The 20,978-nt window shown below is 35.5% G+C and overlaps 1 non-coding gene across 1 annotated transcript; it reads left to right on the top strand.

Annotated features, from left to right (window-relative positions):
* The first annotated feature begins 19,591 nt into the window (after positions 1–19,591).
* LOC113600890 (U6 spliceosomal RNA) lies at positions 19,592–19,700 on the top strand. The gene has a single exon (XR_003421990.1). It is a non-coding gene; the product is annotated as a U6 spliceosomal RNA (small nuclear RNA).
* Positions 19,701–20,978: the final 1,278 nt, after the last annotated feature.

Genomic DNA, 20,978 nt, shown 5'->3' with positions numbered 1-20,978 from the left:
CTACAATGGTAAAATTGTAGGCACTTTATAATGATCATATTGTCTTCATCTTGGCAAATATCAGTTAGGTATGACAATTGAAGGAAATCATCCTGTGCCATTCTTTATATTTAATTGAATCATGGGAATTTTCTTTTGGCTAATATTTATCAATTTTATTTTATTTGTATTGTTGAAATAGTGATTTTCAATATTTTAATTTTATTGGAACTTGTAAAGAGAAAATAAAATGATATTCTTCTATTTTAGGGTATTTAATCCTAATATTAGTAATTTGTACTTATGAAAAGTCTTGCAAGGCAAGAATTCTACTGGTTGACCTATAATAAATACTAAAAATATCATAGGAGTTATTAAAATCATTTTATAATATAGATGCCTTATATCTTTATTAAAAATTATCAATATTTTGATTCTTCCAATCAAAAGTGAATATCTTCCAGCCTCACATGGATATACCTATGACTGACCCAAATAGGAATGGATAGGTTTACCCCAGGTATCATGCTTATAAGGTATTCTTTAGCTGATTGGCCTGCTTTTATCCAAGGTTAACAATTGTAATTTTACATTTAGTAAAGCTGATCCTTATGCTTCCTTTTAATCTATTCATACCTAACTAAATATTTTTTAATGTTTATTTATTTTTGAGAGAGAGCGGCAGAGCGTGAGTAGGGTAGGGGCAGAGAGAGAGGGAAACAAAGAATCCAAAGCAGGCTCCAGGCTCTGAGCTGTCAGCACAGAACCCATAGCGGGGCTTGAACCCATGACCGCAATATCATGACCTGAGCCAAAGTCAGACGCCCAACCAACTGAGCCACCCAGGAACCCCCATACCTAACTAAGTTATTTGTTACAAACTTTATAATAAAAAACAGTAGAAGTTATTTGAAAACAACAAACCCTTGTAATGCAATGCATAATGTAGGATTAAAAAACATGTGGAATGAGAATTTCTGGAGCTTATTTTTTAACTGGGTTTTTGGTTTTCTTAATGTGGAGTTTCAAGCATTCTTTGTATATTTTGGATGTGTAATTTGCAAAATTTTTCTCCCAGACTGTGGGTTGTGATTTTATTCTCATAAGAGTACCATTTTCATATCAAAATATTTTAATTTGGATTTAATCCAATTTATTCTATTTTTTATTGTACACCTTTAGTGTTATATATAAAAACTTATCATAGAATCAAAGGTCACATATATTTTTTCTCCAGTGTTTTATTTTACATATTTTATCATTTGATGTTTTACATTTATATCTATGATACATTTGAAGTTCGTTTTTGTATAAGATGTGAGGGATGAGTCAAGGCTCATTTTTTGGTGTGTATATATATATATATATATATATATATATATATACATATATATATATTACACACCTTTAGTGTTATATATAAAAACTTATCATCGAATCAAAGGTCACATACATTTTTTTTCTCCAGTGTTTGATTTTACATATTTTATCATTTGATGTTTTACATTTATGTCTATGATACATTTGAAGTTCATTTTTGTATAAGATGTGAGGGATGAGTCAAGGCTCATTTTTTGGTATATGAATGTCTAAATGTCCCAATACCGTTTGTTCAAAACACTGTCCATTCTTCACTATGTTGATTTTGAAACTTTGAGAAAAGCCAATTGATTATCGTTGCGTGGGTCCATTTCTGGACTACTGTGTTCCACTGAACCATCTATCCTTACTGTAAGTCTTAAAATCATGTAAGAGTTTTCCGATTTTTTTCTTTCCAGAATTGTTTTGGCTCTTCTAGTTACTTTGATGTTCCATATAAAAATTATTGCTTGGATTTTTGAATGGGATTTTATTGAATCTCTACATTAAATTGGGGAGAATTGTCATCTCAATAATATTGAGTGTTCCAATCCATTAATATTATATATATTTCCATTTATGTAGACATTCTTTGATTTCATCAATATTTTATATTTTCCAGCCTATATAACCTACATGTTTTGTTCATTATTAGTGCAAATACAAAACGATATAGTCACTTTGGAAACCAGTTTGGCAGTTTCTTATAAAGTTAAACACACATTTACCATACCAACCCGCAATCCTGTTCCTACTTATTCAATGAATTAAAAAATATGTTCATACCAAAATCTGTATGGAAATGTTTATAACAACTTTATTTAAAACGTGGAGGAAACCAAGGCGTCTTCAACCCCTGGATGGACAGACAAATGGTACATCCGTACAGTAGATAATATTTTATAATAAAAGTATTGAGGAAGTGATTCGTACAGTAAGGAGGAACTGCTAAGTGAAACATGATGGATCCCAAAGATTATATATTGTATGGTTTCATTCATTTGACCCTCTGAAAAGCTAAAACTATAGGAATGAAAAATAGCTAATTATTTATGAAGAGTTGGTGTGGGGGGAGAAGTTGGCTACATATGACCAGCAAAAGTGAATTTTTAAGGTGATGGAACTGTAATGAAAGAAACTTTGGTGGTGGACACATGATGATATGCATGTATCAAAATCCATAGAATTGTAGTACATTGCAAAATGAGAACTTTAATGTATTCAAATTTAAAGAAAATCAGTCTGGATGCTGAGGAATCCCAGGACGTAATGCAGACTTTTACAATAAACTTAATTTCTAATGAATGGCATAGTCTCACTGAAAGAAATGGGGGCAAGGATACTGAAGTAAGTAACTTTGGAAAACAGTGTTTTGATTGGATAGTAAAGGCTACCCCAAAAACTGAACTGTACAGATCTTCTTCAACTTACAATAGGGTTATATCCTGAAAAACCTGTCATAAGTTGATGATATTGTAAGTTGAAATGTATTTAATACACCTAACCTACCAAATATCATAGCTTAGCTTGACCTACCTTAAACATACCAAGGACACTTACATTAGCTTACGGTTGAATGAAATCATCTCACACAAAGCCTATTTTGTAATCAAGTATTGACTATCTTGTGTAATCTATTGACTACTGTATTGAAAATGAAAAGCAGAATGGTTGTATGGGTACAGAATGGGTGTAAGTGTATCAGTTGTTTACCTCCCTGATCACATGGCTGGCTGGGAGCTGTGGCTGCTGTCACTGCTCAGAATGAGGAGAGTATCCTACCGCATATTAGTAACCCAAGAAAAGATCCAAATTCAAACGTCAAAGTGTGGTTTCCACTACATGTGTATCACTTTCACATCATCATAAAGTTGAAAAATTATTAAGTTGAACCATTGTAATTTGGGGACCATCTGTACCCAAGAAATACTGTACTCTAGTTGATACCTTTATTTTAATGGGTCTATGAATTAGCAATTCTGAACCAGCTTCACATATCCACTAGGTTTGAACAGATACATAAATAAATTGTAAATAAAGGGACCCAGGTTTCTTACTGTAAGAAGTAAAATGACATAAAAAGAGAGGGGAGGAACACTAGGATAAATTTTGTGGTGCTGAACTGGAGCTGGAGATTTAAATATGAACACATTCTTATTGTAATATAATTGGTGATAAGTGAAAGACAGAAATATAGAAGTGTATTTCCTAACTCTACCCATTGAAAGGGTTCAGCTTCAATAAAACCTCAAAAAAAAAAGATCACACTGGGTACCTGGGTGGTTCAGTCAGTTAAGCATCCGACTTCGGCTCAGGTCATGATCACATGGTCTGAGTTCAAGCCCCTCATCGGGCTCTGTGCTGACAGCTCAGAGCCTGGAGCCTGCTTCGGATTCTGTGTCTCCCTCCCCTGCTCATGCTCTGTCTCTCTCTGTCTCAAAAATAAATAAAAACATTAAAAAAATTTAAAAAAGAGAGAAAAGATCACACCTAGTACTCAAATCTTAGTTTCTAAATATCAGTCTCTAATAAAAGAAAACAAGGGTCACTGCAAAAATGGCTCATTATAAAATATGAGCCTTACAGCATCTTGCAGTTCCTGTAAGAAAGTTGAAAATTTTCAAAAGAAGAACCGTATCCAAAAAAAAAAAAAAAAAAAGAACCATATCAAAAGGACACCTGAAGGTTAACCTGAGAGTGTTTCCACTAGCTAAAAGTAGAACAATTTGAATAAGAAAAGATAATGATAATAACCCAAGTCTATCCCAAGGATAACATAAATATCCATGAGTCCATACTGGTAAAAGTGAATGATTGAGTAAATAAATAGATGAGGGAGAGACAAATATTCCCTTCAGAAAAATTGAAAATAATAAATGTAAGAGGAATGAGAGTAATAAAAAATCACAGATGAATGCTAAAATTATAGAATAAAAAAGGAGACACTGGGTACCTACATATCCACAAAGTACCTCCCACAAAATAATTGCTGTTGTGGTATGAACATACGTCCACGAATTCTTTGATACTCCTCCTTCCAGGAAGTGGAGCTTATTTCCCCTTCCCTTAAGTGTGGGCTGGATTTAGTGATGCGTTTCCTACATATAAAGTACAGAGTGGGAAAAATAGTAACTTTAAGGGGGAGAAACTTGGCAAACACCACTATCATCAAGTGACCAAGGTTAAATCATCAGTAATAAACAATGTTGATATCATATACCCCCGATATGGGGTGATGAAAAGGGCATTTCACCTTTGTTGTATTCTTTCCCAAACCTATGGTATCAATATAATCATGAGAATCATCCCACAAATACACAGGAACATTCTATTTGGAAGTGTCAAGGTTATGAAAAACAGGGAACAGCTGAAAAACTGTCACAGAATGAAGGAGACTAAGGAAACAGAAGACTGAGTACAGTGTAAAATCCTGGGTTTGGATTCCCGAACAGGAAATTAACATACGTGGAAAAATATTTGGAATCTGAATAAAGTCTGTAGTTTAATCAGTATTTTTGTGCCAATGTTAATTTCTTAGTTTTGATAAATACACCATGGTTGCATAAGATGTTATCATCAAAGGCACTAGGATAAAGGGTTCAGGGGAACTTTCTATACTGTCTTTATAACTTTAAAAAAATCTAAAATTACTTCAAAATTCAAAGTTTAAAAAATATCTATGGAATTATTTTCTGAACATTCAGAATGGCTGGTCTAATTAGAGAATGGCCAGGGAAGTGTTTCTTCCAGATTTGTTCTGGGCCTCTGGTTTTATTGTCCCATCAGTTTTGCACAATCTGTCTTCTTTGTCCAATTCCCCAAGTTTTATGATGACTTCTCTCAGAATAATCACTTCTCTGTGCTAGAGATGCTTTTTAAAAATTGCAAATAGTTATTTATTCATTTTTGCTGATCTTTTGTAAAGTAGATGTTGTGTATAATACCTGAAATTCAGAGAGAAAAGCCAACCTATATGATGATGCAATTGTTGGACTTCGTTCTGAAATGGGCACTATGCATGTTCATTAAGGAGTGTGTTTGCAAAGATATTGAGGCTTGGGAGGATGTGGCATTATCCAGATTTGGGGTAGTTTGATGAGCAGGAAGTATAAGTCTGTGTATATGAGTGGGCAGAAGATGTGGCTGGGAAAACATGGTGAGACCAAATCTTGAAGAAGCTGGAATCCAAACACTGCAATAAAGTTTTTCTTTTTCTTTCTTTTTTTTGATTTTTTAGATGTTTTTATTTATTTTTGAGAGACAGAAAGAGACAGAGCAAATAGAGAGGCAGAGAAAGAGCGGGAGACACAGAATCCCAAGCAGGCTCCAGTCTCCAAGCTGTCAGCACAGAGCCCGAGGCGGGGCTTGAAGTCACAGATCATGAGATCATGACCTGATCCGAAGTTGGACGCTCTACTGACTGAGCCACCCAGGCACCCCTGCAATAAGGTTTTTCAATTGAGGGTATGAGGAGCCTTTCAAGGACTTAAGTAATGAGTTAACAAATCAAAGGCATGTGTTAAATAAATTCTTCTCACAGTTAGAAGAATATTTGCAGATGGGTGATTCTGGAAAGCTAAATTATATGGCTTATACTCAATAATTAAATGAAAAGTTAAAATTATAAATAATTTAAGGGTCCTTTACCTAATTTTTATATGGCAAGCACATGTCTAAAGGTAATTGCTAAAGAAATTATCATTCCTCTACATACAAATATGAAATTTAGTATATCAATAGTACATAAACAAAACTGAAAGATAAACACAAACCGAAAATATAATTGTCAGACATGTGGTCCAAGCTTATATTTCAACTTTTCTTAAAATTGATGAAAATATTTGAGTATACCAAGGAAAAATTAGCAAAGATCATGAACTGGATGTCATTTCATTCTTTGAAGCGCTTATATCCCATACCTCAGAATGTGACTTTATTTGAAAATAGAGTCTTTCCAAATGGTCAAGTTAGGATGAGATTATTAGGGTGGGTGGGCCCTAAAATCCAATTAATCAGTGTCCTTATTAAAAGAGAAAATTTGGACAGAGATCTTTGTGCAGAGGGAAGACAATGTGAAGACGCAGGGTGAACGCCAACTACAGATTAGAACCATGATGCCACAAACCAAAAATCTTCCAGAAGCTGAGAGAGAGACTTGGAATCAATTCTTCCCTAGTGCCTTCAGAAAGAGTATGACCTTGCTGACATATTGACCTTGGACTTCTGGCCTCTGGCACTGTGAGGTGATAAATTTCTGTTGTTTAAGCTACACCGTTGGTGGTTGCTATGTCAGTCTTAACAAATTACTACACTGGGCTTACAAAAAGAAAAAAGCAACACAAATAACTACTAAATATGGGAACATGTTCTATCATACTTGCCATTGAGGAAATTCAAATTTAGGAAGTAAAATATGACTTTTAATGATCAAAAACTTAAAAAACTAATGGTGAGAGGATGTTAAAATTGGCACTCTTATACTGCCAGTGGAAGTGCAAATAATTAGACTTAAATACATGTAAAGATACACTTAATGTATTATGGCACTTAGCACAGTGATTGGTATATTGTAAGAACACAAATGATAGTTATAATGAATGGTGTAATTATAGATCTGTATTAAAATTATACATGCCATGTAATGATAGCAATAGCAATAAAGTATCTCTGGATAGAAACTTGGCAAAATGTACCAGGGGTCTTAATATATAGACTCTGATCTATCAATTCCACTCCTAGAAATGTATTCCCTTTCTGTATTTAATAAAACTTTAACTCTGCTGAGGAGTAAGAAAAAAAGAGAGAAAGACAGAGGATATAAAAGAAATAAAAGCCCAGGGTACTAGAGAAGGAGTGGAAAATGTTTGAGATGAGGACCATGAGGAGTAAAATTATTTGCCTTGTCAGAATTTTTTTTGAGGTGACATTTGAGCAGTTACCCGAATGAGAAGCACAAGTCAGCCACAGGAAGATTTGTGCAGAAAGAAGGACCTCCAGTTAGTGGCATTGATCAGAGCAGGAGCCAAAGGAGGGGCCAACTATTTTGCGTTATTGCAAGTGATATAGGAAGGCTGAAAGAATTGCACAGATATGTCACAGTGTCCCAATACACACTTACATGCACACGTATGCATGTACTAGCTGATGGGAGGGGCTCTCTCCAATCTTCCTTGAAGATAGGAACTTGCTTGTGTTTTGCAAGAGATTGAGTAGAGCAGTTAACTTTACCCGAAGAAGTTCACAAAGGTATCACAAAGCATGTGATTTTTAAGTTGAGTTTCAAGGAATTCGTAGGAGTTACCTAAGTGAAGATGTAAGAAGCTATTCCATTCTGGAAACTGAAAGAATTGGTGTGTTTGAGGAATTAAGACAAGAAACAAGTGGCTGGATGGAGGGGCGCTTTGATGGCTCAGTCGGTTAAGCATCTGACTTCAGCTCAGGTCAGGTCATGATTGCAAGGTTTATAAGCCTCCAGAGCCCCGCGATGCACTTGTCGGGCTCTGTGCTGACAGCTCAGAGCCTGGAGCCTGCTTCTCATTCTGTGTTTCCCAGTCTCTCTGCCCCTCCCCCATTCTCTCTCTTTCTCTCTCTCTCTCTCTCTCTCTCAAATAAATAAACACTAAGAAAAATTTTTAAGTGGCTGGAAGGAGATTGTGCAGAAGATATAAACAGAAATTGGGGGTTGCTAATTATCTGAGATCAACTTGTGAAGGATTTTATATGTACTGATAACAAATATAATAAAAGAGGGCAGGGATATTTTATGGACTATAATCTTATAATTAAATTCAGAACACAGTTTCTAAACATAATATTGCCATATATTACTCCAGGAAGATCTTTGATACGTAGTTCCCTCTTCCATCAGAAAATAATAATATGTCATATTTTAAATAAAGGAGGAGAGGCACAAATCACCAGGATGAGATCTTTTTGGTATTTTTTTAAAAAATAGCCCAAATGACTACACTTAGTGACAAAAATATTATTGCCCCATTTTTGTAAATTGCAATGCTCTACTTTTAAAACAAATTTCTGGTGGGGGATGGGCTAAATGGGCAGGGGGCATTAAGGAGGACACTTGGGATGAGCACTGGGTATTATATGTAAGGGATGAATCACTGGATTCTACTCCTAAAATCATTATTGCATTATATGCTAACTAACTTGGATGTAAATAAATAAATAATAAAACAAATTTCTGTTTTTACTGTTAGCCCTTAGGATAGGAATTATTAATACACTCTAGTAACCATGAGGTCCCTCATGATATATGCTGATATCATTTTTTTTTGCTTAAAATTGAAACCTAATATAATAATGAGAATAGTAATAGCAAACATTTATACAGTATATACTAGGTGACAGTCACTATTTTATGCACCTTTCATTATTATTAATTTTATAACTTTATAACATAGTAACTATCATCATCATCATCATCATCATTTTATAGGTGAAGAAACAGCAGCAAAAAGAAGACACTGACCCGAGGTATGCAACAGAGAGGTGAAAAAGCAGGATAAAAATCCCCAGCTATTTCACACTTATGGAAAAGAATACAGATTGCTGCTTTGCGTGATTGAACAGGTTTTCGAAAGAAAAACTGTAGAAAACGCAATTATTTATTAGTGCATTTCCCATAACATCTAACCTGACCTAGGTCTCATTCTTATTTGAATTGAATGCCTAAAATATTACTGAATCTAAACAAATACAAAATTTCAAATTGTTTTATTTGCTCCCGAAAATTGTGATATTAATTTTTTAATAGAAGTGTAATACTATGATAGTAGTATCAGAAGGAAAAAACACATAATCTTATAGGTTCTTTTGAATGAGTTAGCCAACAATTTATATATGTATGACTGAAAAGCAGCATCTGGGAATAATGCAGCCATCACAAGTGCTGTCAGTTATATGACTTTGGAAGTCTATAGCTGTGGGCTCTGGGAAGAGATTCCTTTGGAAAAGTAGGTTCATCCCTCCTTTTTTCATTTTATAAGTCACTTGACTATGCTTTTTAATCAATGAAACAAACAAAGAAGTATTAATAAGGTGTTTATTAATACTTTGGAAACTTTAACAGTTCCAAAGAAGTAAAAATCTGATTGCTAGTAATATCTTACAATTAAGTTTAAAAATTCTGTAATGTGAATATAGATATACTCAACTATCATGAACAAGGAAGTATATGGCAAAGAATGAAAGAATACAGGTGTTCTACTCTATAGCTGTTATAAGGTTGAAGACACTACTTCTACTATGTGATCAAGAAAGTCTTCAATAGAATAAGAAAGAGAGAAAACAGAGAAAGAGAACAAGAGAGAGAGAGGGAAAGAGAGAGAGAGAGAGTTGTAATTCTAACTTCATTATGTTTATCTCAGATACCATGATTGTTTCCGAGACCTTAGTAATCTAAAACCATGCCATGAGCCCTGGAATTGGGAAAACTTCCCTTCCACTCTCCCTTCTCTTGCTTAGGAGCATAGTCTTCCATCTGTGCAGTGATCTAGACATAAAACTCAATGTTTTCCTCATTTGGCAGATAAAACCACACATGGACATAAAACATGTTATTTTAGTAGACTTTACAGAATACTCAACTTATGGGAGGGGTGGTTTGGGGAGAGACATTCCATTACTAGGAAGCCCTCCCTATTATTTCATCTCACCCAGTCCTCAGGTTCACACCGTCTTCCTGCCTCCCCTCTGTTCTCCTCCTCCTACTCTGTCCTCACCACTCTGTTCAGTTAGCAGCCCACCCTCCTCACACACAACTCTTCTCACACTTTGTAAACAGCTTGTATGTTCTCTTTAGTTTCTCATAAGAAACATTCCAATGATCATCGTTTGCATACTCTAACCCCAAACATTGAAGGATCCCAAATTTAGTTAAGTATGTCACAATTTTGTCTCGTTTTCTTTAGTGAATTTCTTCATGTCGAATTAATTTTATTCATTTGGAAATTTGCATCAAGGCAATTTGCTGGAGGAATAAGACATTGTTCCTGGCATTGGAGGACTCACCAGTGAGTGACTTTCTCCTTGTTTTTGCAAAGCCTTTTTGGTCCCCATGTATTGTCCTATGCTCACTCTTCTCCATTCTTGTACTCTTACTTCGCCTTCCTTCTTTTATTCACAGAAAACCATTGAAATTTTCCTATTAGGTACTGCCATTAAATGGTCTTCCCTGAGTTTCCACAGCCAGCACTGATAGAAGCATCAGTGTTTAGTAAAAAAGATCTGGAGTGGGAGGCAGGGGTGGGGAGGGGGTGACGCTTTGTTAGAAGCATTAAATATGTCCTCTTTTATCAAAGGTTAAGTAAATGCGAAGGAAGCCCTGGAAAGCTTAAGTGCTTTTTGATGGTGCTTTCTTCAGAAGATGGAGAGAGAAAAAAGAACCAATGATGTAGCATCTTACGTAAGATGCACTTAAGATCAGATCTCTTTATTATTACTCAGCAAGTCGTCCCAATCCTGAAGACATTATTTGGAGGATTTATAGTCCACAGAAATTTTAATTTAGGCAATCTCCAACAAAAAGCCTAAGGGGAGGAAAAATATGTATTAAGAAGAAATAAAATAAGGATCAATACTGAGGTATTTTATAGACATATATGGAAATATCTATGCTAATATAGTCGAAGAAAAATAGCTTTGTATCAGGGGTAATAAGTGAAACATTATTATAACCTATTCTGCAGAGCAACCAGATTATTTCATGGCAAAGAATTTTATCAGATTTCATATAGCATAAGAAGTGGCATTGCTAATCTAAAGGAAGAGGAGATAAGTTGGAAATTTGCAGACATTTGCCCAAGTGGAAAAAAAATAAAATGACTTAAGGACCAGCAATGGGCAATGATTTTTTCCCCCAAAATTCTGGGTAGATTTGTACCTTGATAAAATCTATATTTTCTTTGAAGTCACATTCACCATAGTGGAGTAGTGTATATATTAAAGGCACCAATGGTTCTACCTCTAAAATTGAACAGTCTATTCATATCAATGCCAATGTAATCTATGCCCTCCCAGGCATTCAATCTATGCCTTCCAAGGCAGCTAGAACAAACGTTATTAATCATTTCTTCTCTCTCCATTGTCCCCATTGTGACAACTCTGATTGAAGTTCCATTTCTCCCACTTCCTCCCCCAGAACAGTGCTCAGGCCGGCCTACTAGCACTCAATATTCTTTATTATGATTTTTTTTTCTCTTTGCGTATGAAATCTGGTTGTCAACCCAAGACTCATGTTAATTTTACTGTCCTTTAAACTCCTTACGTATCTTCCCAACTGCCCATCATGCCTTTCGATCCATTTTATTTTGCTTCCTTTTCTCATTGTCACTGCACACCTTGATTGTTGGTCAAATGGAAATAGAAGCTTTCACCACATCAAATTGTGAAGCATGCATTTATGCTGTTGGGTTGTCTGTTATCATGGTCCTTGTTTGGTAGTGCGTCATGGCTGCAGCACACTGCACCAACCTAATCATCGTTTAAAACATGTTGCTTTTAAAAGGTTTACTGCAGGGTGACAGCAGGACTCCTATTCCCTGGCATACTGAAAAACATAAAAATGTAGGCTCTTTTTTTTTTTTCAAAGTCAGTATTCTTAGTTACGATTCTAGTTGTTCATTGAAGTGTTTAGAAACTTGAGATTATTTGGTAACAAGGAAAAATAAATCTCAGGTTCCTTGCTGGTTGCACAGTTTGCCAGTGGTGAACCAGAACTATCAAGGAATATGTGGAGAACCCATGACTGTACCTCTGCTAGACACGACTTTACAGAGAAAGCATTTTAAGAATGTCAAGGACAGATTTTAGCCTCATTTCAACTTTAAAATTACAAGCTGTACTGACAGCTGAGTCATTAATCTCTTCCATTCAATGTGAAGAAAAAAATCAGGGAATATGAACACTCTGAAATAGCAAATGTTCTACTGAAGTCTCAAATATGGGATATGTATTTTATTCCATTGCACAGCAACGTAGTGAAACATTCCACCTTCCACCTCCATCTCAAAATCTTGTCTTGTCATTACAGTTTATCACACATTTCTTCTGGTGTATTTGTTTGGGACACCTGCTTTCTATAACTCCATGAAGTCTATAATCTTGCCATGTTGTGTGCCATGGGCAACTCCCGGGCAGCAGTCACAGTTCAGAGATAACAGGTGTAATGAGAATGTGAGACCACTAGTGGCCGCTGCTCTTTACGTTGCTTTCCCAAAGGCAGGCACCTGGACAATAGCAGTGACAGCATCCTTGGTGGCGGTGTCAGAGGAATTTGCATGTAATGATTTTCATGAAGAAACACATCTTGTAAGTATAGAATACTATTGAAATGTATCGTTTGCCTTGAAATACACCTGTTAGGTAGAAAGGGCACATATTTTTTTATCTCCATATGTAAATAAAGAAGCAAACACAAAAGTCATTCAAGGTATAACAGTAGGTCATTTGCTTGTGAGTTACAAGGCCATAAAAGTCCCTCTTATGCATCAATTGTGAAACTCGGTCCTTGCTTAATAACAGGTTTTCAGAAGATTGGGAATGAGAGAAGAAAGTTTTACTTAGTTGCATACATCTGTTGTAAGTGGGCTCCAATTCCAGAAATGTTTAAAGGGGCAGCATATAATCAGGGAGCTGCTGTCTGGTAGCTGGTGCTACAACTCTAACCAGATCTCAAGGATTCTCACTATATCTGGCCTCCTTTACTTCTTAAAAATAACCAGAAATATAACCAGTATTGCAGATGAATAGCAAAATGAATCAAAGTCCTATTCTTTTCATTTAAAAATATAATGAAAAATAAAAACTTAATTTTTTTTAATTTTTAGTTATTTATTTAAAAATTTTTTAATATTTATTTATTTTTGACAGAGAGAGAGACAGAGCATGAGTGGGGAGGGGCAGAGAGAGAGGAAGACACAGAATCCCAAGCAGGCCCCAGGCTCTGAGCTGTCAGCACAGAGCCCGACGCGCGGCTCAAACCCACAGACTGCGAGATCATGACCTGAGCCGAAGTCAGACGCTCAACCGACTGAGCCACCCAGGCGCCCCCTTAATTTTTTTTAATGTTTATTTACTTTTGAGAGAGAGATACAGAGTGCAAATGGGAGAGGGGCAGAGAAAGAAGGAGACACAGAATCTGAAGCAGGCTCCAGACTCTGAGTCGTCAGCACAGAACTGGACTCAGGCTCGAACCCAAGGACCACGAAATCATGACCTGAGCCAAAGTCAGACACTTAACTGACTGAGCCACCCAACTGCCCCAAGAATGAAAACTTTTAAAAACGTATATCAAAGTAAGGGTTTAACGATGTTGTATTTCTTTCCACTACATATTGGATGGCTTATGTATAATAAGCTAAAAAGTCTAAATACAAAAAAACAGTGCTAATAAGCTTTCATGAGCTCATTCATGGTTCTTGGAGATTGTAAATTAGTAAATAGTATCTGAATTAGATGCATTCAATATTTTTGAGACATTGTGATTAATAATAATGAATGATACTGGGGCGCCTAGGTGGCTCAGTCGGTTAAACCTCTGACTTCGGCTCAGGTCGTGATCTTACCAGCTGGTAAGTCTGCTTCTCAAGCCCTGTGTAAGGCTCTGTGCTGACAGCTTGGAGCCTGGAGCCTGCTTCAGATGAAGCCCCTTCTCTGCCCCTCCCCTGCTCACTCTCTCTCTCTCTCAAAAACAAATAAACATTAAAACTAAAAATAATAATAATGAATGATACTGAATACACAAGATTGTTCTTAGCTAAAGGATGTTTATGTAAAGCACATTTTCTCATAGTTTTCAGTTTCTTTAATGCCATTAATCCCATTGATCAAGTGCCTACCATGTGCTAGGCTTTGCTTCTCAGAGTCTTTCATTTAATTCTCAAAACAATTTCCTGAAGCTGAGATTTAAGAGGTGAAACTTTTGGTCTAAGAAATGCAATGTAAAAAGTTAGTAATTGGTAAACCAGATTTGATTTCAGAAACTTCTTTCAAATGTTTCAGCTTATTCAGTAAAGTTTTTTTCAACATATATATAATACAGAAAAGAGTTGTTAAGGACATGGAGATACTGTAGAATAACAATCTTAGAATAGGGTTTTTAACAACTCATTTGAAATGTGATTTTTATGTTTAAAATATTCTATACAAAAAGTGGTAAATAAAATGCTAAAAGCAGAATTAATGGTTTGGAAAATCAAATGGCCAAATTCCCCCACAAAAGAACCCTATGAAGAATTGGAAATTAAGAGTGAGAGCAACAAAACAAGTGGAGAAAAAATCCAGGGAATCTATTGGAACAATTGGTATTCTGGAAAGCAACAACAGCACCAAAACCACTAGAAAAAACACAAACTATGAATAGAGTATTCACACTGGCTGAAAAAGAGTTGAGTTTTTAAGTCAATACTTAATACCAAGTGTGATCATGAAAAGAAGATAACACACCCATACTTAGCCTGGGGAAGTTTTCTCACCTGCAAGGATTAATGGGAAAAATATATATATAAATTCATGAGAGTGAAGGAAAGAGAGTCAATCTTGTATCATGCATCTCATCTGCACCAATGAAGTATAGCGGACAGCACAGTTCTCTGAGCCAAGAACTTCTTTACTATGCCAAGAAAAAGAAAAAGAAAAAGAAAAGAAAAGAACATTTAAGTTAAAAAAAAGACAAGGAAGGAAAGTAAGCCAGTTAGTAGTTACACACACACACACACACATCAATTATACACTCTCTGAGACAATTTTAAAAAAGAAAATATATATTCTGAGAAAATTACTGAAAAGTATTATAGTTGAATAAAAACCATATCATAATATCTCAAAATAGAAGGCAAGTTAGTCAATAAATAAATCCAGGAGAATTCATTGTTCCTCCAAAATTGATGACGATAGTATGATTGTGAACAATATTGTTGGTATAAGAAGCATTCTGGGGGGGGGGGCGGCTAACTTGGACTTAAAATTCAAAAGTTTATTTAAAAAACTTGAGTTCATGTAAGTTGGAAAAGAGGTGAGGAAATAAATGTGTCCTGAAGATTTTGTGTAACCTGGAGGAATGACATAAATTATTTGGTTTGGGCATATTAATAAATAAGCCCATGGGTTAGTGCAGCCATTAAAATGAAGACAAACACTGATGAAAATATGTATGTATTTACATGAGACATGAGATTGCTGACTCGAGGAAAACATGCAAATTATTCAACCCAGTAAATAAAAGGAAAAAAAAGGCAAGTGAAATTATATAGAATAACAAAAGTCAAAAGGGACAGAAGAATAAGCTTAAATGTATGTATTATTAGAATAACTGCAAAGAAACTAAAATTGATACTGAAAAATAGTACCTCCAATAGGATTAAAATTTTATAGCTCTATCTTCATTGCCAGATAAATGACACCTACTTGAAAGTTACAAGGTAGAAGAGAAAGACATGGCCAGAGATACACTAATATTAAAGTTAAATGCATTGGTGTTACGATGGGAGAGGATTAATACTTACTGAGTGTTTGTAATGTTGCAAGAAACATGTTTTGTGAAAAAGTTTAATTATCCTTGTTCTAGAGATAAAAAAAATATAAAGCATTGCAAGTATAGACAATTTACATGTTGACTAGTACTCAAATGAATAGGATTTTCATATAAGATTTGACTCACAAGTCTTTATGTAAACCTTTACACCAAACTTCATTACCCAAGAGAACATAAAATGTATGGTTAAGCACTTCCACATACTTAAGAACAGCTAAACTGCATGTTATGAATAGAGTTGACTCCCTATTTCTAATCTTTAAAAAATCAGCAATACAAGATAGCTAACAATCACAAAGAAGCTATTGTAATCAGATAGTTGTCATAACAACATAGTGGTTCAATACAGTAGAATAAAGAGAACCAAAACTTATTCAAATACAAATGGAAATTTTGTGTGTGATATAGATGGGATTATATGCCCCACGCCAGAAAAAGAGCTGAACAGTTTAATAATGGTATTTGGCCACTGAAACCATGTGAAAGAATATAAAATTATACTGAAACATCCCATCATACACATAAGTGTATTTCCATTGAATTAGAGCTCAAAATGAAAAAAACAAAAATAAAAAAAGAAGTTAAATAAAAAAGATTCATGGGAAATATGAGGATATTTTCATAATTTGGAAGTGGATAAAATCTTATCGCCAGAATCCATGAAGGAAAAGAAATCAAACTACTCTTCTGCACAAAAATTTTGAATTTTTTTTAATGCTTATTTATTTTTGAGACAGGGAGAGACAGAGCAGGAACGGGGGAGGGTCAGAGAGAGAGGTCGACACAGAATCCGAAACAGGCTCCAGGCTCTGAGCTGTCAGCACAGAGCCCAACACGGGACTTGAACTCACGGGTGGCGAGATCATGACCTGAGCTGGAGTCGGAGGCCCAACCGACTGAGCCACCCAGGAGCCCCATCTGCACAAAAATTTTAAAGTCTTTATAAGGACAAAAATAGACTAGGCGATATTAAATATGTATTGAGCAGAAAATATGTTCTTATCTCTCTTGAACATGATTCTAAAATGTCTAAAAATATAAATAAACAAACATAGTGGGCAAAGGCTATGCTCAACAAATTTGGAGAAAAATAAATATACAAACCCAAAAAACTTGTGGATAAATATTCACTCTCACTAGCAAGTTCTGTTTCATGGGCAGATAATACAGGTTGCTGCACTGAAAAGGCCCCCATGTTTGGGGTCTAACTCTCTCTTGTCATCATTTTAAAATTCTAAAAAACTTTATTTTTGAATTTGGGTTTTGTAAGTGAACTCTGAGTGGAATTTGGAGCATGTGCTCTGGCTCATGTGAGGTCTAGCCTCTTCCCACCTTCCTGTGTCCTTCCTTCCTGGGATGGCTTGTTCCCCTCCCTGCAGGGAATGGAAAACAGCTTGGATGGTTGGAGAAGACCTCCATTTTGCTGTTGCCCTATGAAAGCAGTGGGTCTAGGCAGGGTGCTGAAAGAGACGGTCAGGCACATGCCCCAGGTGATCCTGGATTGTTTCACTGCTTGCTCAATGAGTTACCCAGCAGGCTTCTTTTGCCTACCTGTAGCCAGGTATCAAGTGTGTCCAGGTACAAAGGCTTTAATCCCTTGGAAGACCTCTATCCATCATGAGTTGCAGGGCTGGGCTATGAGAAAGGGAGACTGCTTTCTGAATCTGGGCCAGGGCTCTGCATTTTCATTTTGTACTGGGCCCCCAAGTTATGCAGTTGATTGTGTTCACTAGTAGTCAGGGTAAGGGATTTAAAACAGTGACATACCATGCTACTCTTATCAGATTGACGGAAAAATGAAATGGAAACCTTTAGCAACAGCAAGGAGGTAAGGAAATGGCTCACCTCAATCCTGCTGGTGACATGGTGGGTCACTAACGGTACTTTTCATTCAAAAATTTTAAATTTGACATTAAAATTCCTATAAATTCACTTCTATGAATTCAAAGGTGTAATGTTTCTTAGATTAATTTAGTTTATCTTTTCTGTGTTGTTTCAGTCTTTTGGTAAAGATAGACAAGTTGGCCAGTTATACACCCATTATCATCAGAGGTACCACAGCTTACATTGCAAAATATTGTCCAAATAACAGTTATTGTTGTTATAATTATTATCTGGGACATGAAGTCACACAAAATGGAAATACTGGCTCTGTTTTATTCTACCTTGAGCCTAACTAACATCATGCCTGTCACTTGACAAGGTTTTAAGTTTGAATTACCATGTAAATTTTGAAATCACATCTTTTAAAACCATGCACACACACACACACTCACACACACACATACACACACACATGCACACACATACAGATGACACAGCATTGTTTTATTGCCCACCACCCTTTGCCTTTGTATCAAATCACACACCACACAATGAGCTATGAAATAATACATACTATAAAATGAGCTATAAAATACATACTATAAAGTGAGCTATAAAATAAAACATACTTATGAAAGTGTTGAAGCAAGGATGTCTTCAGATGCTGATGCAGTGTGCAGAAGAGTTTTCCCAGCATGTTTATAATCATAAGGCTTCTGTGGGGCTTTCTCTCCTCCCTGTCATGACATTCCTGGTAAAAGTTAATATAACTCAAAATTCTTTCTACTTTATTTCAGGTGCAATATGTAGGAATGTTTTCAAAGAAAACTACACTTTCTATATGTTTAGAAATAATATTCATATGAAGATATTACTTCTTTTTAAATATCTAGGCTTATTTGAGGGGGGTTGGGGGCTTATGAACTTCCTCTGTGTGTGTGTGTGTGTGTGTGTGTGTGTGTGTGTGTGTCTGTGTTGAGCCAGAGTCTCCTGACATGGCATTTTGTAAAAGAAGTATTTTTTTGGTGTTCCTTCTTTCCATTAGATGTGTAAATCACTATCCCAACATTGTGTTCTATTCATCTCAGTGAGTCGCCACACTTCTTCACTTGCCCTCAATTCTTGTCCCTCTTTCCTCCATTAGGTATTAACTGCAACCTGCCTTCTAATTCTGAGCAATTAAAGGAGCATAGTTAATCTTCTTAGGAGTTAAATGTAAATGACAAAGAATGTGGTACCATCCTTTTAGCACTCCATTTATTCTATTGTAATTCCTGAAGTAAGAGAAAATCCACAGTTCATTTAATTAATATATAACTACAAGTGACATATTGAAAGCAGAAAAAGCTCTCTCCCCACACGAAAGAAAAAAAATCTAAAGTTGTTTATCAAACTATTTTTAAGTGAAAGAAAAGAAGTCTTAGAATATTCAATTGTCCAAAGAAGATCTATAAGGAATGAGAATTACCTACTCCTCAGCTGTTGCCAATTCTGTACTGGTAAATACCTTTGAAAATTAACGATTAGAAGCAACTAATGCAGCATTTGACTTTCTTGCTCCCTTTATACTTCCCGCATTCTTCTTCTTTCCAATGTCCTGTCTCTTGATAATTTTTATTTTATAGTCTCTGAAATGAAATATTTATTGAGTTTATATACATGTAATTATCAAGTGAAGAACTATTTGGTAAATTTGCCAGTTAACAGATAAGTAACAGTTTATTGACATACTAAGCCACTGTTTACTGATCTCATATTTAGAACCCAGTTGTTTTCTTAAGCTTCTACACATTATAATAGTGTTCATTTCATCTACAACAGTTTTAGGTCAAATTATCCTTAACTGTAATCATTTGTCCTGTTTAAAAGGATTATTGGGTGCTTGCTTAGGCAGCACATATACTAAAATTGGAACGACGTGGAGAAGAACAGCAGGGTCCCAGCTCAAGGATGACATACATATTCGTAAAAGGATTGTCTGGTATTTGTGAATTTTAATGTGTAAGCTCAGTGGAAATATTAAGGTACTGAAAGAGTTAACATACATGGTAAAGTCTTTACATTTCTTAAAATAATTTCTCCAACATAATTCTGTAAAGACTAATGCTAAGGTTATAGTTTATATTTTCTCATATTATCAGATGCACCAACAAAAAAGGTTTATGACATCCAGTCTTTAAACTGTATTTAAGGAACACTCTTAGTCTTTTAAAAAATTATAATTATATGAAATCACTATAACCAGACCTTTGCCATTCTACATCTGAGCGCGCGCCCGCGCGCACACACACACACACAGAGTAAGGTTAAATTATAATGCTTTCGGCTAGATTTTCTATGAGTTTCAGGGTTTTTATAAAATAATGTTATACTAAAATAGCATTTATGTTGGTAGCAAAAATAAAATAATACAAAATTTAAAGAGGATGAGCTATAAAGTATCACGCTAGGTGTCATCTAGAACACGTCCTTGCTCTCTGTTCTATAGAATGTTATTGCTCCCTTACCCTAAATTTTCGTTTTTAGTTTTAATAGAACAATTATAAAAGAAAAGTTTACTTATTTTCTTTCTGCACTTAATTGGACCATCTTGTATATTCTCAGTGGAAAAAACTGTTATAGACACTGAATTTAAATTTAAATGAGTTATTCTGTTAACTAAAATAGTTAGAAAATAGTTAGAAAAACAAATTGTCGGGGCGCCTGGGTGGCGCAGTCGGTTAAGCGTCCGACTTCAGCCAGGTCACGATCTCGCGGTCCGTGAGTTCGAGCCCCGCGTTGGGCTCTGGGCTGATGGCTCAGAGCCTGGAGCCTGTTTCCGATTCTGTGTTTCCCTTTCTCTCTGACCCTCCCCCGTTCATGCTCTGTCTCTCTCTGTCCCAAAAATAAATAAACGTTGAAAAAAAAAAAAAAGAACAACAAATTGTCTAATTCTACATCCAAAAATTCCTTGAATGGATGGGACTGCATTTCTAATATTTTAAGTAATTTCATGTGTCTCAGATTATTAACCCCATAAACAGATTATTTTCACTTAGTGAACATCCATTAAGGACCAGAAAAATGTGAGTTAGTCTCTTATTTGTAGAAATCAACTTGAAGGCATAAAGCCTTAAGAGTTTCTGTGTGTCCTTGATAGTTAGCTAGTAAAATCAGATGATTCAAAATAAGTGGATATGCCGTGTCATTGGGTTTTGTACTAATAAGAATAGAAAGGAAAAGAGGTAAGGGAAAGAAATGATTCAAAAAATACCTCTACAAAAAG

This window comes from Acinonyx jubatus, chromosome B1 (genome assembly GCF_027475565.1).
Source record: "Acinonyx jubatus isolate Ajub_Pintada_27869175 chromosome B1, VMU_Ajub_asm_v1.0, whole genome shotgun sequence".
NCBI lineage: Eukaryota > Metazoa > Chordata > Mammalia > Carnivora > Felidae > Acinonyx > Acinonyx jubatus.
The sequence above is the reverse complement of the archived record's forward strand: the minus strand, read 5'-3'. Positions and strand labels throughout refer to the sequence as shown.